The sequence below is a fragment of the Hylobates moloch genome, unplaced genomic scaffold (genome assembly GCF_009828535.3).
Source record: "Hylobates moloch isolate HMO894 unplaced genomic scaffold, HMol_V3 SCAFFOLD_152, whole genome shotgun sequence".
Lineage (NCBI taxonomy): Eukaryota > Metazoa > Chordata > Mammalia > Primates > Hylobatidae > Hylobates > Hylobates moloch.
Genome location: NW_026652427.1, coordinates 48,200 through 60,681, shown reverse-complemented (window position 1 = coordinate 60,681; position 12,482 = coordinate 48,200). Strand labels below are relative to the sequence as shown.

Here is a 12,482-nt window from a genome sequence, read left to right as displayed (position 1 = left end):
TAAATTATCAGAAAAGAAGCAAGGATATAGGAAAAGAATATATTTTATATGAATTATAAACAATGAAAATCCATTACTTTCCTCTCAACTCAATTTTACAAAATAAAGTCAACATGTATTATTCTGTGAGCTGCTAAGGGTACATAAACACTGTGGCCCATTCAAAAGGCAACAGTCAAAGACAAAATGTTATCTTCGTGTCATGTACTGTTCTTAGTTCTTTACTGGAGTTGAGCTTCCTTTCATAGTCTTCTTTAGGTGGTGGTAATTTGGCAAGATTTTCATCAAGAAATCCAGCTGTAGTGTCTGAGGCTGCGGTCGCTCAGCCTGCACCCAACGAAGGCAGTCTGCACCATAGATCACCGTATTCTCAGGGATGACTTCAAAAGTGTTTAGGTTGCAACAAGCGCCAGTGAGACAGCCACTTGTCAATATTACATTTCTGCCTACATACGCTTTTAATTCAATGACATTATTATCTCCCATCTTCATGGCTTGGGAATGACAGCCAACTTCAAACACATTATTGGTGCCAATGATCATAGGTTTTGGTTCTGGATCTCCAGTGTCAGGAGTGATACTATCCGAGGAAGCATTTATGATAAGGGCCTGTTCTTCTATCAGGTTCCCTTTGCCAATCACTATTGGCCTGGCTTCCGCCATAATTCATGCTTTAGGATGGATCACTGTCCGAGCTCCTCTTTTGAGTCTTCACCGCCATGGTACGGCCCCAATGACAACCTCAATCTTATTCGGAATTTAAGTCTTTGATTCATGAACAAATTCAGACAGTTTATTAGTAATTTTCTGGTCTTTGACTATGTTACCCATTTTCTATCTTTTCTCTGTATGTGAATCCTTAGAGGTAGACTTACCAGACCTTTGTTTTCTTTTTGGTGTCAGAGAATCTTTTGAACTACCTGAAGCTGGATTTAGAGCATCTAAACCTAATTAAAGTACTAGGTTTGAATCATTCATTCATGCTAAAGCCACCTTTTTCTCCACAGGATCAGAAAATGGTCCTGAAAATATAACCCTTTCCAGAAACTAGTTCATGCCACCCTTCAAACAACAGAGGTCGGCAACTGCTTCCTGCACCAGCCACCCCCCTTGCCTTGGAGTCCCAGGCCTATTAAGTAGCAGGCTTCACTCCCTTGCTGTGGAATGGTTCCTATGAACAGGGAATGGAGGACTCCTATTGTGCTGCACGCTTAGTTTAAGAGGACGCCAGTTAGAATGAAGAACCTGAAGAGGAAGTGATATTGAAGAAAGGGGGGAAGTGAATATTTTTAAGATTGTTAAGAAAATTGCAGTTATTTTTACATTTTCACTGTATACTTCAGAATCAAAGTACACAAGCTCTGCAGCAGAGCACCTTTCTTAAGATGGATTTTTCTTGGCAGTTGCTGTGGCAGCACGTGATACTTTAACCCCAACAAAAATGGAATTTCTTAGAAGGTGGTACATTTTCTCACCTGTACTACAGCATTTTTTTGGCATCATCTTTTACTACTATTTCTTTCATTCCTATTCTTTCTTCTTTTTTTTTTTGATGGAGTCTTGCCCTGTTGCCAGGCTGGATTACGGTGGCGCAATCTCGGCTTACTGCAACCTCCGTCTCCTGGTTCAAGTGATTCTCCTGCCTCAGCCTCCCAAGTAACTGGGACTACAGGTGCGCACCACCACGCCCAGCTAATTTTTGTATTTTTCATAGAGATGGGGTTTCACCATGTTGGCCAGGCTGTTCTCGATCTCCTGACCTCGTGATCTGCCCACCTCAGGCTCCCAAAGTGCTGGGATTACAGGCATGAGCCACCACACCCAGCCCTCATTCTTGTTCTTGAAACCAAAATATACTAATTCCCCTAAAAAGCCTATGCAAAAACGTTTGGCTGCATAAAGGCCCATCCCTCAGAAACATCCTCCACATTCCTGATAAAGAAACTGTGGTCTATATGCAATAGAATACTACTCAGCCACAAAAAGGAATGAATTAATGGCATTCAAAGCAACCTAAATAGAGTTGGAGACTATTATTCTAAGTGAAGTAACTCGGGAATGGAAAACTAAACATCATATGTTCTCACTCGTAAGTGGGAGCTAAGCTATGAGAATACAAAGGAAGAAGAATGACACAATGGACATTGGGGACTCAGGGAGAAAGGGTGGGAAGGGGGCAAGGAATAAAATACTATACACTGGGTTCAGTATATACTGCTCGGGTGATGGGTGCACCAAATTTTCACACATCACCACTAAAGAACTTACTCATGTAACCAAATACCACCTGTTCCCCAAAAACCTTATGGAAATAAAATATATATATATATATATATACATAAAAAATATACATAGAGAGAGAGAGAGAGAAAGAGAGTGAAAGAGAGAATTAGAAAGATGTATTCGTTTTCTTGGCTCACTGCAACCTCCGCCACCTGGGTTCAAGCGATTCTCCTGCCTCAGCCTCCCTGAGTAGCTGGGACTACAAGCACTCGCCATGATGCCCAGCTAATTTGATTCTCCTGCCTCAGCCTCCGTGAGTAGCTGGGACTACAGGCACTTGCCACCATGCCCAGCTAACATATATATATATTTTTTTGTATTTTAAGTAGAGAAGAGTTTTCACCATGTTGGCTAGGCTTGTCGTGAACTCTTGACCTCAGGTGATCTGCCCACCTTGGCCTCCCAAAGTGCTGGGATTACAGGCATGAGCCACCGCTCCCGGCCAGTATTTGGTATTAAAAGCAAGACAAACATCTCTGTGATGTGGAAAAAGAGCAGAATCCAAGTGGTGAGTGAGGCCACAGCTAATTATAGACTTAGAGTATATACTCTGATTTATTTAATAAAAATTTGAAAATAGACCAAATTACTCTATGATAAAAAAAAAATCTGTTACTATTGAGGATAAGGGTTAGTGTATGGAAAGGGGCAGGAGAAGTATCGCTATTTTTAGTAATGTTCTATTTTCATACATGGTTATAAGCAAATAAATGTGTTTCATTAATCAAGCTGTCCATATTTAATCACTGTACTTTTCTGGATGTATGATATATGTCAATAAAATGTCTTAAATTGTATACAGCAAAAGTAGACAAAACCACAAGAAGACATGTACAAATGTTAAACCTAGAGAGAAATTTGAATATAAGTAAGTCTCTGAATGGCTGGTAGAACGAATAGGAAAATAATCAGGATGTAGAGGTTTGGAACAGCATGATTAGCAAAATCGACATATCTGTCTTTTAATATAGGCAGAAACATAGTTAGATAAATAAAGGACTTGTCTTAGAGTATGATTTCTGAAAATGGTGGAATCGAGTTTGAATCTAGTAACTACATATAAATAAATGTCTTGAACTCCTCTTATGTTAGCTAATTAAGAAATATTATTGTAATAGATATTAGAAAATATTTTATCAAATTGAGTGGATTTCACACGCTAAGGAAATAATCTTACTCGCATGTGATAGTTCAATTACATACATCTATACCTATAGGTAGTTTAAAATATTTCCAATAACCTTACATACTTTTAAAAAGCATTGATATCTGTTTGCACTACCTGGTCTATACAGTACACATACCAAACATGATTATAGCTCTTCTGCTATAAACTTCAAATGTCTAATTAATACAAAAATCTAGAATCAGAACTGTTCTTTGCAATTTTTTTTTACCAAATAGAATATAGGAAAGATAGCTGCCAATATACCTGACACACTTAATTGTGAGTATGGTGGTAGCCTTTTTATTTTTATTTTTATTTGAGAGAGGATCTCACTTTGTCACCCAACATGGAGTGCAGTCATGTGATCAGAGCTCACTGAAGCCTTCACATACTGTGCTCAAGCGATTCTCCCACCTCAGCCTCCTGAGTAGCAGGGACTGCAGGTGCATGACACCATACTAGCTAATTTTTGTAGAGATGGGGTTTCACCATGTTGCCCTGGCTGATCTCCAACTCCTGGACCCAAGATATCTGACCACCTTGGCCTCCCAAAGTGCTGGGATTATAGTTTTGAGGCACCACAATCAGCCCAGCCTTAAAAAAGGCTGACTAGATATCTATATCTATGTATATCTATATCTATATATAAAATAGACAAACATATGCGCTTATTATATAAAAATATATATTATTAATATTATATAAAAATATTTTTTCAAGGTAGAAATATATAAAGAGGGTGCATGTAGAGCCTGGGTCATTGTGTAGTGAAGCTCAAGGCCTCTGAAGAAATGCCCCTTACATCTTTTGTCTGGGCTAGAATCCAGGAAGGGAAAGCAGCAGATGCACCTGTTCCCAGGTTCTTGGCATCCTACAGAGAGAAACATGTTTGAGCTAGGGTAGCGTTAAGCACCCTTGTTCTTACTCTCCTGTTTTATGTAGTGAGCAGAGACTAGCTTCATGAGAACAGACTGTGACAGTCAAGGCTGTCTGTTATTTTGTGCAGCATTAATTGAGAAATTCTAGGACCTGAAGACCTCTGGGCCATTTGAGGGTAGGTGCAGGGGAGGAAAGGGAAGTTTGCATCCCTCCTGCTGTGGAGAGGACCTGTGGGAAGCACAGACCTTGTCCTAACTGAAGGCAGACCCCCTTGCTAACCAGCTTCTCCTCAGCCAACCCTGGATGAGTTTCCATGTGTATTTACTAAATAATCCTTATTGCTTTTCTTCATATGGGCAAAGTATGGTTTACAGGGAATATCGTTGCTTTGAACACCTATCGTGCAAACTCCTTTGTGTTGTGAGAAAACAGTCTTCCATATGTGTCTTATTGGGAAACACATAGGCAATTTCTATGTTTTTACTGCATCTATTTCATGGATATGGGAACTGAAGAGTGCCCATCAAAGGCTCACCTGATGTTGGAAATTGATCTGAGAGCATGGAAGGACAGAATTCTTTCTTTGTTCCTGGGCAGTGGTGGTTGAGGGATCATTTTGTGGCAGCTACAGTGGCAATGATGGAGGCAGAATGGAGGGCTCAGTACCAAGACAAGGAGAGACTTGGCCTCACAATGGCAGCATTTCAGGGGTGCGCTCTACAGAGCATCTGCTCACATGGTTTTGGGCACTGTCTCTAACTACATTGCTTCCCCCATGGGTTGACCCATTCTAAATAACTCCTTTTCTCCTTAGAAAAGCAAACTTCCTTTGTATTACTTGCAATTGTAGATGACACCAATTGGCCAGTTATCATTCAAATTCTCTGTTAACTAATCCTGCCTTTTCCTAATGTATGCATCTTTCCCCTAAAAAATTGGACACTTTGTTGCTTACTCATTGTCTTTACATGTTTTAAAATATTGCTTTATGCCCCCAATCCCTAACTACATTTTCAATGTTTTACAAGTGGAGTCCATGTGTTCTTGATTTACATGAAGCTCAAAATAATGGTTATAGTAACTAGTACTTCAGAATCAAGCAACAAGCTCTTATTGAAAAATGACAGAACTATACATAGAGATGACAACATGGAGAGATATTTCCCGAGATCACAAAGTTATGGTATGGCAGAACTAGAACTTTGAGTAGAGATTCTGTGTTCCCAATCATTATTTCTACCACCAGCTTTCTATTTTGATGTTAATAACGTTCTTATGTGGAAAACCCTACATATTTGCCAATGTTTAGTTCATTGACAAACAAATATAAAGAGCTTCAAGAACACTCTCATCTTTAAAAACTAAAATATCTATCATTGGCCATACAAAAAAACTGGTACTTGACATATACTGAGATCATTTTATTTTGTGCTAGACAAATGAAGTCATAGAACAGAATGTGCTTTAAATATTATGAATAGTGCTTGTGCACGCGCGCGTGTGTGTGTGTGTGTGTGTCTATAGATGCATATTAGGCCGCTGAAAAGTTTGATTATTCTTTCTAGGAGAGAGACTGCCAACTTTTGAACCTAATTAGAGCAAGTATATGGCTTCTTCATATTTTTATTAAGGCAAAGAGGGTCTAGTTAAACATAATTCAACTTATCGTGGAAATGCTATAAATTGCTGTGAAGTGAGTTGCTATGGCTTGTCGGAGCAAATATGTTGTACAAATCTTAGGGGAGAATTAGTGCTTACACATTAAAATCAAATCATCTTGCAGCACACTGAGAAAAAGGTTAGATTTTTAAAATAATTTCCAAGTCATGAAAAGAGCAAATATGCTCAACAAAGAGCCTAGCAACCCTCAATGACCAAGTCCCCTTTTATATAGGTTGGTATCTGAATTAGAATCCCAGAATCTACAAATTCCTCTGGGTGTGGGTGCTGCATTTTGAGGATTTTATATCACTGCCATCACCAAGCTCTCTTTTCATATTCACATTAAGGAGAGAATTCACGGGAAACCAGAGAGCATAGACCAACGTAGATACCTATCTGGATAGACAGATACATCTCCATATCATTGACAGGATACCTTCTGGCCGAGTGTGAGTACAACCTATGGGTGTGGTTGGAGAGAACATGTGTTCCACCTGAATGGCAGATCAAGATTATTCCTTCTCATCTGCTGCAATGGCTCTATGTGTAAAGGAGAGGAGCGAGACAGCAAGAACTGCATTCATTCAGTCATACAGACCAAAAGGAGGAATGTCGCCCAGCCCTCTAAACTGACCCAGAACCCAGCTCCTGTCTCAACTACTACCTCTACTACTTAAAAAGAAGGAACTCCACCAAAGCAAGGTAAACAAATAGAATTTTATTGATCGTATACAAATAGATGAAGATGGACTTGGATGTTAAGAAAAATAACACTATACAAAATCAAGAGTAGACGGTCGCCCCTAGACTTAAATTACGAGTGTGTACATTAGACAATTTAATCCAATGTATCACGTAAAAACTTGAACAAACCTTTTGGCCTCTTCCATAAAATTCAGGGAAGCATGTCCTCCACAAAGCAGAATCAAAATATAAATAAAAGACTGGCTTAAGATGAAAAGCAACCTTATAAATGAAAAGCCAGATGAGAGGCACTTAACTGAGAAGGAAAAGAAACTGAGTGGACAAAATAATTATGAGAAGATGAACCTTCAAATCAGAAAGAGGGAAAAAAGCTTATTTGATAATATGGGAACTCAAAAGAGAGTGAACACAAATGTGAAAATTCCAAGAGTACAGAAAAGTAGCATAACTAAATTAAGAGCATAAGAAAATGTACACAATTTTGAGTAATAAGAACAGAAATCAAAAATTAGAATTGTATGTTATATTTTAATAGAGTAACACTGAAGAATGAAAACAAGAAATAATATGATTAAATGTGAACATATGGAGAACAGAATAATATTTTTAAACTTTTTAGTTTCTAAGTTTATCTGAAATTTTAATTTTTGTTTCTTATGTAATACCACAGTTATTAGGAAGGTATTAGCTAATAACACTATTTTCAGTAATATTTTATAAGTATTTGTCCTAGGAAAATTTCTATTTTTAAAAAATGTATATTTAAAAATACATCAAATGTGTATATACATCAATCATATGTATCAATTTCTGTTTTTTGTAAATTGCAACTGAAATTTGTATTTTTGTGTTCCTGGAATAAAATAAACTTGAATAGATTGTAATATGTTACTCGTGCTGTAATTCAATGTATTTGAGTACTTTAAGAATGTTACATTTATAGTTAAGAGATATTGACCTATAAATTTTCTTTCATATAATGATGCTGTGAGACAATCTAAGAATAATTAAAACCTTAAATTCATGTATTCCTACTTTTTTCTCTGTTCTCTAACTGTAATATATTTTAATTACAGATGGAGGAACAGATAGATGTTAGATAAATAGGTATATAATAGATCATCCAAAATTATTATTCTTGTGGTTTTATGTAGTCAGTATTTACCTTTATTTTTCTACATGTTTATCCTTCCAATTTAGTTCATTACTTCCTGCACCTTTGATGTCATATATATAAACAGGAAATAATACATGGTGGCTGGGATGTAGAGAGAGCCACAGGAGTTGTGAATAAAATCCACAGGCAAGGATGTGGTGATTCCTTTTGCAGTATCGGAGGGAAGGCCAAACGCTACGTTTGCTGTGGAAAAGAGTATGGTAGTTCCTCAAAAAATCAAAATGGTATTGTCCTATGATCCAGCAGTGCCACATCTCAGGATAGCAAAACAATTGAAAGCAGAGTCTTGAAAAAATATTTGCACATCCATGTTTGCAGCAGCATTATTGACAGTAGCTAAAACATAGAAGCAACTGAAGTGTCCAACAACAGATGAATGGATAAGCAAAATATGATATACACATACAATGGAATATTATTCAGCCTTAAACATGAGGGAAATATTGTGACACATGTTGCAACTTGGATGAAACTTGAGGATATTATGCCAAGTGAAATAAGTTAGTCAGTGAAGGACAAATACAGTATAATTCCATTTGTATAAGGGATTTGAAGTGGACAGAATCCTAGAGATAGTACATTGATGGTTGCCAGAAGCTGGGGGGAGGAAGAAATGGGGGAAGTATTGTTTAATGGGTATAGAGTTTCAGTTTTACAAGATGAAACGAGTTATGGAGATGGATGGTAGGGATGGCTGCACAATGGTGTGACTATAGTTAGTACTACTGAACTGTGCACTTAAAATGGTTAACAGAGTAAATTTTATGTTATGTGTATATTACCACAATAAACAAATAAAATACCTTAGGAACTTTTTCATGAAAGAGTCAACCTAAAATTCATTTTAATGTATGTGTTTATGCATAGATTTCTATTTTTCTCTTTTCTATTTATATTCCAAATTAGAATATAATGCTAATCAAGCATAGTGGCTGTGTTTCTTGCTTCCTCTAGTCTGTAGGTAGCATACAAATGTAATCAACTACTTATTAATGTTACATCTATTTATTTTCTGCCTTACACCAAGCTTGTGGGGTTATCTTAAATATAACATTTTTATACTTACATCTATGCAATACCCATTAGCTTCGTCTTCCTAAATCAGGGGAAATTGAGCCTCTGTAAGGTGGAGTAACTTACTAAGATACAGAAGTCAGCATTAAAGTCTGTATACTTCAATATCCTGCCCTCTTCTCATTTGTCTTTACTGCCTTTTATGTCTGTGTTAGATGTTCAATAAATTCTCTGTTTTAAACTGAATTTAAGCCGTGGAGCAGTGTTTTGTTGAACAATAAATATGATATAGGACACTCTTCCTACCTTTCATTTATGATCCAGTTCATGAAAAAGAGAAATTCTTTCATTGTGCTAGAAGCTTAAAATAATGAAAATGCCGCTTTCTACATTAAACAGAAACTGAAGGGAATGAAGGTGAATTTTATGCGACATAGAAAACAAGTGGGAAAGAAATCTAGCATAATTTGCCCTTTGTGTACCTTTATTATTTAGCACTCGAGTAAATGTTTCCCCCAAATATCTTCCCATCTTAATTCATGTCTATAAAGGAGACATTTATGTCTCACCTTGTCAAGAAGGGCAAACTCTAACATAAACATTTCCCAAAAATGCTTCCTGCATTTTTTGGGAAAGGAGATGAGACCATCCTGGCCCACGTGGTGAAACCCCTTCTCTACTAAAATACAAAAAATTAGCTGGTCATGGTGGCATGCTCCTGTAATCCCAGCTACTCGGGAGGCTGAGGCAGGGGAATTGCTTGAACCTGGGAGGCAGAGGTTGCAGTGAGCCAAGATCTCGCCACTGTGCTCCAGCCTGGCAACGGAGCAAGACTTCGTACCAAAAAAGAAAAACAAAAAAAAAAAAAAAAAAAGAAAAAACACTTTAGATTTAAAGGAAAATTGACCAGAAAGTAATAAAAATTTCCATATACCCCCACACGGCTTCCTGTTTCTGCTAATACTAACATCTCTCACTAGTATAGTACATTTATTACAATAGATGACTCACTGAATTATAATTAATTAAAGCCCACAATCTACATTAGAGTTCATTGTGTTGTACACTCTACAGATTTTGACAAAGGCATATATGATATCATGTGTCCACCATTACAGTATCATACAGAATAGTTTTACTGCCCTGAAAATCTCCCATATTCTACCTACTCACCCACCCTCCCCCTTAACCTTGATCATTATACTGTCTCCAGAGCTTTGCTTCCTCAAGAATGTCATGTAGTTGAAATCATACAGTGCTCTTATGGTTTGATAATTCTTTTTTTTTGACAGTCTTGCTCTGTCACCCAGGCTGCAGTGCAGTGGCATGATGTTCACTCATTGCAACCACCACCTTCCAGGTTCAAGAAATTCTCCTGCCTCAGCCTCCCAAGTAGCTGGCGTTACAAGGGCCCACCACGACAGAGCTAATTTTTGTGTTTTTAGTAGAGACAGGGTTTCGCCATGTTGGCCAGCCTGATCTCAAACTCCTGACCTCAGGTGATCTGCCTGCCTCGGCCTCCCAAAGTGGTGGAATTACAGGCATAAGGCACTGTGCCGGCCTGATCGTTCGTTTTTATTGCTAAATAATACTCTATTGTATGGATGCGCTACGGTTTGTTTTCTCACTTACCTATTTGGTTATTTCCAAATTCTGTATTATAAAGAAAGATGCTGTAAATATTCATGTGCAGGTTGTTTTGCGGACATGTTTTTAAGTCATTTTAGCAAATGCCTCGGAGCATGACTGCAGGACAGTATGGTAAGAGTACGTTTATTCTTATAAGAAACTACCACATTGTCCTCCAAACTGGCTGTACCATTTTGCATTCCCACCAGCAATGAATGAGAGTTCCTCTTTTTGTACATCCTCACCAGGCATTTTAATAAAAGTGTCATGGTAACTTATTGCTGCTGTAATTTGCAATTTCCTAATGACATAGGCTGTTGAACATTTTTATATAGCTATTTTCCCTCTGTATATCTTATTTGGTGAGGTGTCTGGTCAGATGTTTTTGCTAATTTTTCAAAGGAGTGGTTGCCGCCGCGGCTTTTTGGAGGGCAGGAGCGGCAGACTCGGCTGCTAGCTCTACCAGCGTCCCGGCTCGGGCAGCGCCGAGAGGCGCTCCTGGTCCAGCTCTCCCCGCTCAGGGGTTCCTTGCCTAGACGCCTGAGCTCCGGGCTCCCCGCCTCGGCCGCTGCGGCCTGCCGAGAGCGGCGCTGTTAGGAAACTCGGGCATTCACAGGATATCGAACGTGCCCAAAGTCTCACCCTACACAGTGGTGGAGTGAGAATTTGAGTCCTGGCCACTTGCTCTGAAGCTACCGACAATTCAGGGTGCTGTCCCTCGTGTCTGGGCTGGCTTGGTGGGTTGGGAATGGCGGAGGAATGGGACACTTATTTTGGTAGGTAAATGCGGTTCAGAAGAAAGCTCTTCGTCTTTCTCCAGGCCTGAGCAATCGTTTTGGCGCATGCAGTCCAGAGCAGAGCGCTTTGTGAGCCAGCTCTACAGGAGAAGTGCTGTAAGCCCCTTCCCACTAGATGGCAGCCCTTAAACCCACAGACAAATCCTGGAACCTCCCTGGTCCCCATCTTCCAGGGCTGGGCTGCAGCTAAGGAACTGCCGACGCACACCCGCCAAGCGTCCAGGGGTCGCCGCCCCATCCGAGGGTCAAGGGAAGCTCCTAGGCCCCTTGGGGGGCGGAGGCTGACAGGGAGACTCTGCTCCCCCGACTGTCGGAACCCGAGGGAGGAGTTGGGGCGAGCAGCCCCATCTGGGGCTCCCAGTCGGGGCCGCCCTCACCGCCTGCATCGCGGCGGCCGCCGGGAGGGGAGGGGAGGGGAGAGGAGGGTTCGGTGAGCTGTGCGGGCCCGGTCCGGGGCCCGAAGGGCGGGGCAGGGCGGCAGGTGCGCGGCGTGGACTACAAGTCCCAGCATGCCCGGCTGCGTGACGCGGCCCCTGCTGCCGCTTAAAGGCTATGGGAGCCGCCGCGCCTTTTCGCCGCTGCGGCTTTTCGCTCCTGGTCCAGCTCTCCCGGCTCGGGGGTTCCTTGCCCAGGCGCCCGCGCCCCGGGTTCCCCGCCTCGATGGGAGAGGAGGAGGAGGGCGGTGGCGGGGGTGATGCCGCGGCCGCGGAGGCAGGCGCAGGGGCCGCGGCCAGCCGGGCGCTTGCAGCAATGCGGGTAGCTCCCGAAGTTCATCGGCAGCCTGCACGGGCTGCGCACCAAGTGCGCTGTGTCCAAGGACCTCACCCAGCAGGATATGCGGACCCTGGAGGTAAGGGGGTTGGGGACCCGGGCAGAGCTCGAGGAGCGGCCCGGACACCTCCCTCCAGGCCCCAGTTCACTCCTGGCCGAGTTGCATCCTTGAGCCCGCGTCGCCCCCTTGGAGGCTTCCCCTCCCTCCTGCACTCGCCGATGCGGCAGCCGGAGGACCCGGGACCAGCCCTCACCTTGGGCAGGATTTGTGGGGCGGGTGCGTGTTGGGAACTGGGATGGAGGCTCGAGGGGCTCGTGGGCGGGGTGGGCTGCGCGGGAACATCCCCTTCCCCACCCCGAATTTCCATCTGGTCCAGCCCTCTGATCTTGTAGGTGA

The 12,482-nt window shown here is 41.3% G+C and overlaps 1 pseudogene; it reads right to left on the bottom strand.

The window, feature by feature from the left end:
• Positions 1-204: 204 nt before the first annotated feature.
• On the bottom strand, positions 205-11,825 carry LOC116464060 (dynactin subunit 6-like; annotated as a pseudogene).
• Positions 11,826-12,482: the final 657 nt, after the last annotated feature.